General features: G+C 42.2%; 1 protein-coding gene across 10 annotated transcripts in view; it reads left to right on the forward strand.

The window, feature by feature from the left end:
• Positions 1-1,497: 1,497 nt before the first annotated feature.
• Positions 1,498-9,700, forward strand: part of rbm47 (RNA binding motif protein 47) — a 43,308-nt gene continuing 35,105 nt past the window's right edge. For 4 of the 10 annotated variants that reach the window (XM_008413230.2, XM_008413280.2, XM_008413288.2 and 1 more), the window contains exon 1: positions 2,834-3,415. The gene's annotated coding sequence lies outside the window, so the exon portion shown is untranslated. Of the gene's footprint in view, positions 1,820-1,970; positions 2,757-2,833; positions 3,416-9,700 lie in introns of those variants that run through there. The other 6 variants (XM_008413306.2, XM_008413315.2, XM_008413239.2 and 3 more) reach the window with 5 other exon arrangements.

Raw genomic sequence — 9,700 nt, forward strand, 5'->3', positions numbered from 1 at the left:
TATATATATATAAAAAATAAAAAACTCGCAGCTTCTAAAATTGCTGATGTTGAACAGCACAGTACTGTGCATATAATCTGCTTTAAGGTCTTATTGAGGTAACAGGTGTTGCGTCGATTCGCGTTTCCCCTTCAGATACTGTTTCCGTAGCGTCATCTCTGCACCGCCCAGGCGGCAAAACATGCGCGTAACACCTGTTACCATGTCACACATGATGTCTTGTTTGCTGGTCCTGTTGGTTGAACCGTATTCATGTCTATGGGTTGAACAAACCATACGTCATTACTACATGATGACTCTCTTAGGGCATAATAGAGGCAAGCTGGCTTTTCCCTTTTCCCAATCTCCTCTTTGGTGCTTTCACAAAACAGATGGAGAGGAAAAATGACATCTTAATCACACCGTCAAGTGTTTTGTGAAATAGATTTGTTGAAGGAAAGCCACTGGTATTTGCTTTTGCAGTTTGTCACGCCCATGTAGGGGACACAGCAAACATGACGACAGTGGAAGAAGATACTCGGACTTAAACAAAACCTTCAGACTTGCATGCAAAATCCTAAACTAACACTGAACAAAACTGAACACACCATCCTCATGGTGGCGGCAGCATCATGCTGTGGGGACGCTGTTTGGAAAACGATCGAAATTGAAAACGTTTACAGGCTGGTGAATAAGCGAAAGTGGGGTGGAGGTTCACCTTCAGGGCAGTGGCCCCAAATACTCAGCAAAAATGGAACGGTCTAGATCAGAGGATATTCATGTGTCAGAACGGTCCAGTCAAAGTCCAGAATTAAACCTGATTAAGAATCTGTGGCAAGGCTGAGAACTGATTTTCAAAGATGATCTCCATCAAATTCAGTTTTATAGTTTGTACGCAAAAATAAACCTGGAACAAACCTCTCCTCTAAATCCACACAGAGCTTCGCTAAAGTATGTAAAAGCACAGCACCTTAAACTCACCCACAGTAAAACACAGTGAGGGCAGCATCATGCTGTGGGATTGTGTTGATCTATTCACAGAAACAGTCCATTAAAATGTACTTTAAATTGAGCTACAGTGACCATAAATGAACACCACAGTTTTTCCTTTCACTTCACACGTACGCTCTACTTTACGCCGCCTGTCACAAAACATTTCTGTGAAGTGTACGGTGACTGGGGATTGTTATGTGATTGTGAAAAAGTTTCAGGGCTTAAAATACTTTTGCAAGGCCTTGTACCTGCAGTGTTGCATGCTTAATGTTGTGTGTGCATTTTTCCTTTATCTGTCTTTTCATTTAGGGCTTGTAAGATCTGTTAAGTAAGCATTAAAGTCAACGCATTGAGCAACTAATCCAACGGCCCAGCCTCCTCCCTACCAGAGTTCAGGCGCTGTGTTGAAACGATATTTCTCTGTGTGAGCACTTCTGACTCAATCTCAGTTTCCTATGCACACACACACACTTACAAGTTCCCTACTGTGTGAGTAAGTGCATATGTGTGTGTGTGTGTGTGTCTGTGTGTGCACGGGCGGGGGACTTTATCTGAATGTATGCATGCATGTCTGCGTGTGTGAGTGTGTGTCTGCGTGTGTGTGTGTGTGTGTTGTTACTCTAAACAGGGATCCAGCTTCCTCACTTCTCTCTTCTGTCCTCACTCTGGTGTCTGGCTGGCTGTTCTCGCCGCGGCTGTAACCGTTCAGCACATCGTCTTTGCTGCCTCCGCGGTCTCCATGACAACAGGCTGTCACGAAGGCGTCAAAAAGTCACCTGAGCACCTGAGATCAGGAAGAAGGAAGCACCTGGTCCCACCCTCGCCCCGGCTCTCTTAAGTAATCCAGGTAGGCAGACGCACACATTGGGGAGACGCACTGTTACACAATGTTGAACGAGAGATGAAGGCTGCTCTTTTCATGAGTGTGTTGAAACAGAGATACATGATCAAACAAGTACCTTCGGGGAAAAGAAAGGGAGTAAAAAGAGGCTGCAGTGTGAGCGAGGACAACAAGAAGCTCCGAGCTGTGTCACTGTTTTACTTTCAGTTCAGCTGTGAAGGAAGCAGCAGAACTCTCCAAAGGCTGGAGTGTGTTGGTGTTAGACACATTGAGCTTCAAGTTTCCCTGCAAGTCATCTTCACGCTGACAGTAAAACACAAGGAACGGGATTGGGTGTCTGAGAGGAGCTGTTATTACATAAAGTTGTCATTATGGTGGGATCCACTTTGCTGACGTCAAAGAGCGAAGACAGTCGCCCCAAAGACGGCGAGTCATCATGACCTTACGAGGCGGCAGAGGGTGATCAGTGGTAATAAGCAGGTGGCGGATGAGAGCAATCATGTGGGTAAAGGTTTGGGATGAGGTGTGAAGGAAACCCCTTCTGGAGGAATGCTGCTCAGGCTGTTAGGACACGCACACGCGCGCGCACACACACACACACACATTCAGGCAGGTTGAACAGGGGCACAAGAGGATAGCATTTCCCCTCCGGAATGACACAAGGGAGGAGGTGTGCCGGGAGTTTGGGCAGTTCTGATTCTGGTTTGGTGAGTTTCAGGGGCAGGTAGTGTGTACACTTTACACACAGCAGCAGAGGCACAAGGCAGGAAGATTTCTAGTGAAACGAAAGCAGCGGAAAGGGAGAACTGAACACCTCAAAGAGTTTTGGATCCAGAAGCATCAAGGCTTGAGTTGAGCGTCATGCAGCCCTGACTGGAGCGCTGCGTCGGTCATGGTTTGCTGTGAAGGAAGATAGACTGTGGTGTCTCATAGGATCAAGAAGGTATTCACCGGGATGATTAGTGTGTCTGCGTGTGTGTATGCGTGTGTGCTCTGAACTTTTTCATTTCTTCTACCTCCCTTTGGTCTTTCCCCCCTTCCAAGCTCTGAGGAATGCAGGGCTTATGTCAGTGAGAGTCAGGTACAGACTCACTAATTACCACTGCCCTTCCTCCCTCCATCCATCCCTCCCTCCCTCCGTCTGTTCTCTCTTTCTTCACCGTCACCTCCTGCTCTCTCCTCCACTTTAAGACCTTGCGAGCTCCCCCCTCTGTTCTCCTGTCTCCTGCTGTTGCGTCTACACGTGTTGTCGTGACTGGAGCAGAGAGGAGAGGACAAACAGAGAGGATCTGAGTCAGGATCTGAAAAAACACCAAAAGGAGAAGAGAAACTCTGACTTGTCCTCTCTGGCTGTGTGAGTGTTTGGAGTTGGTCGCCTGAGATTTGTTCTCACTGTGCTTTTTGTGGGGGCCCCGTCACTGAAGACAGGAGTCCTCTTGACAACCAGCACGAGGCGAGCGGCGAACCTGACGGACAGCGCAGAGGAGGAGGCGAAGAGAAAGAAAGAGAAGATGAGAAAGTGACGAGTTGGATCGGTGCTTTTTGCGTGGTGGACGAAGAACCGACGGCAACGCAGCGACTACACGTCCCATCATCCCACAGGTTGGCTGGAAACTCATCACACGAGTTCTCTGCACTTCTTCTGCTTCTGCTTCTTCTTCTCCTTCGTTTTTCACTCTTGATCCCTAACAGATACACTGTGAGGACATTGTGTGTTTTCTCACCTGGATGGCTCGTACTATACACACACTAACACACACACAGTGGGTATCTGGAAGGACATTTTTTCAGCTGGTCAAGTGATCACACTGACCCAGCTGACTGCTGTAACCTTCACGGCAAGGTTACGGGACGAGGTCTGGATGTTTATTTGTGTGTGTGTGTGAGTGTGTGTATGGTTGTGTGCTTTTAACTAATGTCTTGTCTTGCCATTTTATGTGTGTGTGTGTGTGTGTGTGTGCGTGTGCGGGGCTGTGTGTGTGTGTGTGTTTGAAAAACTGGTCGAGCAGGGCGCCAGTCAGCCTTGGGTGTCCTGTTGTTGTACAAACGAGATTTAGTTGCGTGTGTGTGTGTGTGTGTGTGCGTGCGTGCGCATACACTGAGCCTGCAGTGTGTCTGTTTAGGACGGCTCATATCCAGCTGATATTTTCAAGAACAGATGTCCTGTGCTCCTCCATACGATGATGTGCACTTTGAATTTAGATTTGAAGGAGATGTACCTTTGACAAAATCTGCCTGCTTCTTAAATAATATCTTTAACACCGTGGTCTGTTTTAACCATGTAATTTAAACTCTGATGCGGCTTTTAATCCAACTGAAGATTACACAACTTGTAAGACACAAAGCAAAACTGAGACTGAAACACACACACACACACACACACAAAAAACTGGTAGTGAAACTCAAAGTAATACATGACAAGTTCTTTAAAATTATTTGCACAATACTGGACTGATTTAATTCAGATCAGTAATTCGCAAAACAATCCAGAAATGTATTCAGATTCAGATGTAGCTCCACACAGTCCAATTTATGGTTCTGTCTGTCAGTGGCTCTGTTTATGAGAGACATAGTTAAAAACAAAAAGACTGAACCAGAGTTATAGCTAAGAAAAACTAGGAGATAATGTAAAAGTAATAGCAGTTTTAGTTCCACCACCAGCTCTATCCAGAAATGGGTCCCAGCTAAATACTGAAGCACTGGGCCATGCGTTCTTTCTATGGGAAAGAAATACAAAGAGACGAACCCAGATAAGGGAAATAACTACTACACAGATGTCTCTGTCTGGGAAAGAGACATTTCTGAACACAGAAGCACCGAGTGGATTTCCCTCCATGTAAAATAAAATCAAAGAGCGTTCACAAAGATGATGGCAGTGATAACGACGTCAGTGATGCGTCTAACATGGAGCTAAACACAGAAAGGTGCTTTCCATAGATGATGAGGCAAAACGAGTAACAAAGTTAGAGGCAGTAATATTTCTATTAATAGCCATTTCTGAAAAAAACAAACAAACAAACAAACAGGGAGATACTGGTTAAGCACAGACATACTTCATTATCAGCTTTCATAACATCCCATAACGTGAGGACAGGGAGGACTCATATATGTAAAACACAATGGCTGCTAAAGTCCTTGCCTTACATGAGTTTGTAGGACGAAGTTCGTGGAACATAATAGAGACAGTCGACCTTGGCTCACAGAGAATAAAACCTGAGAGTGTAAATTAGGTGTCCTCCTGAGATACCATCCTGTAGTTTTTGTGTAGACGCCTCCCTACCTGGACTGAACTCGGACAACCTTATCATAAAATATTCTACATGTAGGTGCAGGTACGTTTGATTCACATTCAAGAATGACTCAATCGATGCTTATAAACTGAGATCGTTTTCTTTACGACGACTTTCAAAGATGATGATTCATGTATCAGTTTTTAAACAATAACTTTGAACCAGTTCTTCTTCTTCTTTTTTTTTGTTTTACTGAGTTTGTGTGTTACATCTCTTTGCTGTTTTATGAGGCAGCTCATTTGAAATGTATTTTTCTATTTCAAAAGCTGTCTCCGCAGCTCCTCAAGAGCCTCAGAGGTTTTCACGAAATACATTGTGACATTACCTCACCCACATTATGACACACTTTAGAAAGTACAACTATTCTACTGTTTTGAAGGGCTGACATTCTTTCGTTCTCCAAAGCCTGAACGAGGCTGAGGAGTATTTACTGTAAATGTTTTCACTGGTTTCTGAAAGGTGTGTGTCTGGTCAGACCTGATGAGGTGGTGACACGTGGTTTCTTTGCACTACCTCATGCCAGATCAAAACTAAAAATAGAAACATGGAAAACGGCAGACTTGTGACACTTTTTTTTGTCAAACGATTCTGTCTTCATGTCACCTTGTCAATAAAGCCACGGCAAATTGTGCAAGTATAGATGTTTTCAAAAAACTTTGAAAAAAAAAAAAAAGAAAAAAGTCATTAAAGATTGAATCTATATTTGAGCTGTTTTGTCCCAGTATGACTTTACTGGTAAATCGTGTTTGGGCCGTTATTGGTTGAAAAACTGTCAGGAAGACGAGACCAGTGACTGAAGCAGATTCAAACAGGAAGAAAATGTGACATTTCTTTTGTTTTTTTTGAAGCGCGACTTAGAATATTGTTTAGCAAACCTCAAACATAAGGAAGAGAAACAGCTTAGACGGCATGAATTAGAGGCGAACAGACACGTAGTATACAATCATGCCACATGATCATCTCAAGCTGAATATGAGGAAGCACAGATTTAGTGCGCTGCGCATGCGACAAAGCCAAATCCAGAAACTCGGGGCCAGAAATCCAGAGCTGCGCCGCGCACAGAAACTCATGCAGCTCAGGCGGAGAAGGGGACCTGTTAGCACTATTGTGCTGTTTATGAAACACCTGTAACCAGATCTCATCTCCTCTCCCTCTCTTTCTCTCTCCTTCTCTCCGATTCTTTCTGTTTGTCACAAACACACACATACCTGGAGAGCACAATGGCCACATTCTTCCCCTCCGTCTACCCCTCCCACCTTCCTCTTTAGCTCCCATCTGACCGGGCCAAACACAGAGTGGCAGCAAGACGAAAAGGAAGTAAAACAGGTCAAAATTACTGTTGCGTGATGTGTTACGAAAAGGCATAATATTTAAAGTGTGCACATTTGCAACAGGAAATATATGAGACTATGAGGAATTTAAAGCTTCCTTTTGAAGAAATAAAAGACAAAACAAGTATTAGGACAAATTAAAAAAATATTATTTTAAAGAGGTAAATACATATACAGCTCTGGAAAAATGTAAGAGACCTCTTCACTGAATCCCATTGAAAACCTCATGGTTACTCCACCAAATATTAATTTCTGAAACATTAGTATTGCTGTTTCTAAATGAATATGAACTTGTTTTCTTTGGGTCATTTGAAGTCTGAAAGTGCTGCATATTTTTCGTTTGACCATTTCTCATTTTCTGCAAATAAATGCTAAATATGTCTGTAGTTTATATAATAAAAAAAAAAATTATGTTCATTTTACTCAAACGTATACCTATGAAAAGTAAAATCAGAGAAACTGATAATTTTAAGTGTTATTTTATTTTTAACATTTTTCCAGAGCTGTATTTGTTCCCTTCCTACTGACCTTGAAGAAGAGTGTGTTATTATTCCTACGTTTTGTTCAGCAGGACACGATTATGTGGTTCCTTAGTATAAAGTTCATTTTTACAGATAACAAAATAATTTTATACCAAACTGTATAGTTTTAAGAAAAACAAACTGAAGAGAAAATTTGTTTTTAATTATTTGTGAATCAATAATTTTAGTAAGAACAATAAATAGCGGTCTCGCATGTCAAATGCTCTGTTGACACCCTTCCTCGTCCGTCTGCTCACTTAAAATTCTTTGCAAAACATCATTTCAAATGTACCCAGAAACTGGATCTGTCATCTTGATACAGCAAACATCCTGTTGAAGTTTACACTGCAAACAGCAGTCATGGGTTACAGATTTGCAGTACTCATTAAGACTAATAATAATAATAATAATAATAATAATAATAATAATAATAATAATAATAATAATAATAATAAAAACTTATTTAAATGAGGTATTGGTTTCCATTTTTGATTTGTGTTCAGATTTGTACTTTGCTATGTTTGCATTTCTGCTGGCATACACCGTTTTTATGAAGGAGGTTTTCCTAAAAAGGTTCCTCATGATGTTACGTTGATATGATGTTATATCGTTTATTCGTCTGGAGGGAACGCAGAGTAGAAATCTAGTCGACTTGAAAGCAATCAACACTTTACTAAAACCAGTTTCAACTCTCTGCCGCTCCACTAAGATGAGACATTGTGTAACTTAATGTTCGTCTGTGAATGTGGCGGCCCGATTGAGTGTGTAAACAGGTGACATCCACTCTCTGCCAAGGCTGGATCAACACTCTCCGTCCCCTGTTTTTCCTCAGTCCCCTTTCCGCTGTTCAACCTTCGACCCCTGCGTAACCCCGGCGCCCCCCGGTGCGGTGACACCAGTGAACTCTCTATCCTCTCCTCTCGTCCTACACCCCTTATTTCCTCCCTCCTCGCTCCTCCAGCCTGCTCAAGCCCTAATGCTCTTATTATGCTTCATTTCACTGTAAGTCACCTCTGCAGGAGAAAATGAGCGAACCAGAAAACAGGACCTTCTTTACGTACCCATGCATATAGGCCGACGCTGCTCTGTGGCAGCTGTTGCTAATATCTCCAATTATTTCCTTTTTTAAAAATTAACTCTAAAGTAAGTCAGGCGATACAAAATCTATTTTTGCCCAAGGACATTGACGTTTACCCATTAAAAACTTCATAGATCTTTCTATGGCAGGTTAAAGACACTCAATGTTGGCATTGATATGCTAATTTTATGGCTTTTAATTTTCAACGAACGACTTCAGGTATTATTTTTTTAAAGAATGCCGTGAAAAGGTTTACATTTATGTTGCTTTTTCTTAACTCCAGACATGGTTAAAATAATTCATACAACTCAAATATACTTACACCCAGATTAATACTCTGTTAGCAGTTCCATAGCAAACAGGGGGAAAAACACACTTCTTATAGCCATCGATAGACTTCTGACATAATTCTAGATGGTCATTTCACTGATGTTCTTATCAGAATTGGTAGAGTTCATTTTAACTGGTTGGTCTTCAAAAACGGTCAACAAATTCCCAACATGAGTCCAGACTAGATCCTGTTTTGTCTCTGCTGGGGGATTATTATCCTGTTAGCGCACTTAGCCGTCGACAAGATTCATGTCACGACTGTGGTCTAGGTGTGGACCCCAAAATGCAGCAGGCTGGAGACGTAATGTGGAGTTTTAATATGAAAATTTAATATGAAAAAATGAAGAAGAAAACTTCCAAATGTGAACAATCCAACGGAGCTCAAACAATAAATAAAAAAAAAAAATCAAAACAGGAGGCTTGAGTGGATCATAGAGGAACAGGTGGTAAACAACAGAGAAAACAAAAACAAAGTGATGAGCAAAGTGATGAGACAGACTGGCGAGTCGTGACTGAGATAGAGGAGCTTAAATACTGGGAGGCAGCAAATGGACAATTTGCTCCAGGTGGATTGCAGGTGTGAGTAGTTGGCACAGGAGCTGGCTGAGGCGCAGGGAGAAGGTGGCACAGGGAAGCAAAGGAGATATACTGGAGAATAAGGAGCTGAAAATACTTCTCATACTAGAGAAACAATAAGACCACAGAAAACCTGATAAACTAGAAGAGAAAAAAGTAATCTTTCCATTTTACCAATGCGTTTCCTCGTACTGGAAGTCATGTCAGTGTTTTGAAGGAAGTTAGTCAGAAGTACTGATCTGAATCTGAAAAGGAATCCATGGAGGAAGATTAGGGTGATGGCAGGGAGGTCTTCCCACCTCTACAACTTGGAGCTCATCACCAAAGATAAACCCTCAAAAGTATTAATGCTTATAAGAAGTGTTTGATGTCAATGGAGATTTTTCCATTGATTACTCAGAAGTGTTGTTTATTTATTTTTTTAAATATAGAAAACATATTAATACTGTTTTCCCCCAAAATATGTTATTTTGTTGTATCATCATGAGAGAAGAGAGAAGCTTCTTGGTTCAGCGCTAATAATTTTTAATGAGCGCCTCGGCGGGGTGTGAATAACTTTGAGCTCGTCTGTATGTAAACCTCTGACCAGCGCTGTGCACACATCCTCAGATTTCTGCTGGCTGCTCTCAGAGACACTCTCCTATGCATACCTGTTGCTCCACACAATAGCCCATTTGTCCAGACAGCTGGCCGTGTCAAGGTGTGTGATTTGATTCTGGTTTGGAAGAGTAGTAAATACGGATGGGATGTGTGTGTGTGTG

This window comes from Poecilia reticulata, linkage group LG1 (assembly GCF_000633615.1).
Source record: "Poecilia reticulata strain Guanapo linkage group LG1, Guppy_female_1.0+MT, whole genome shotgun sequence".
Lineage (NCBI taxonomy): Eukaryota > Metazoa > Chordata > Actinopteri > Cyprinodontiformes > Poeciliidae > Poecilia > Poecilia reticulata.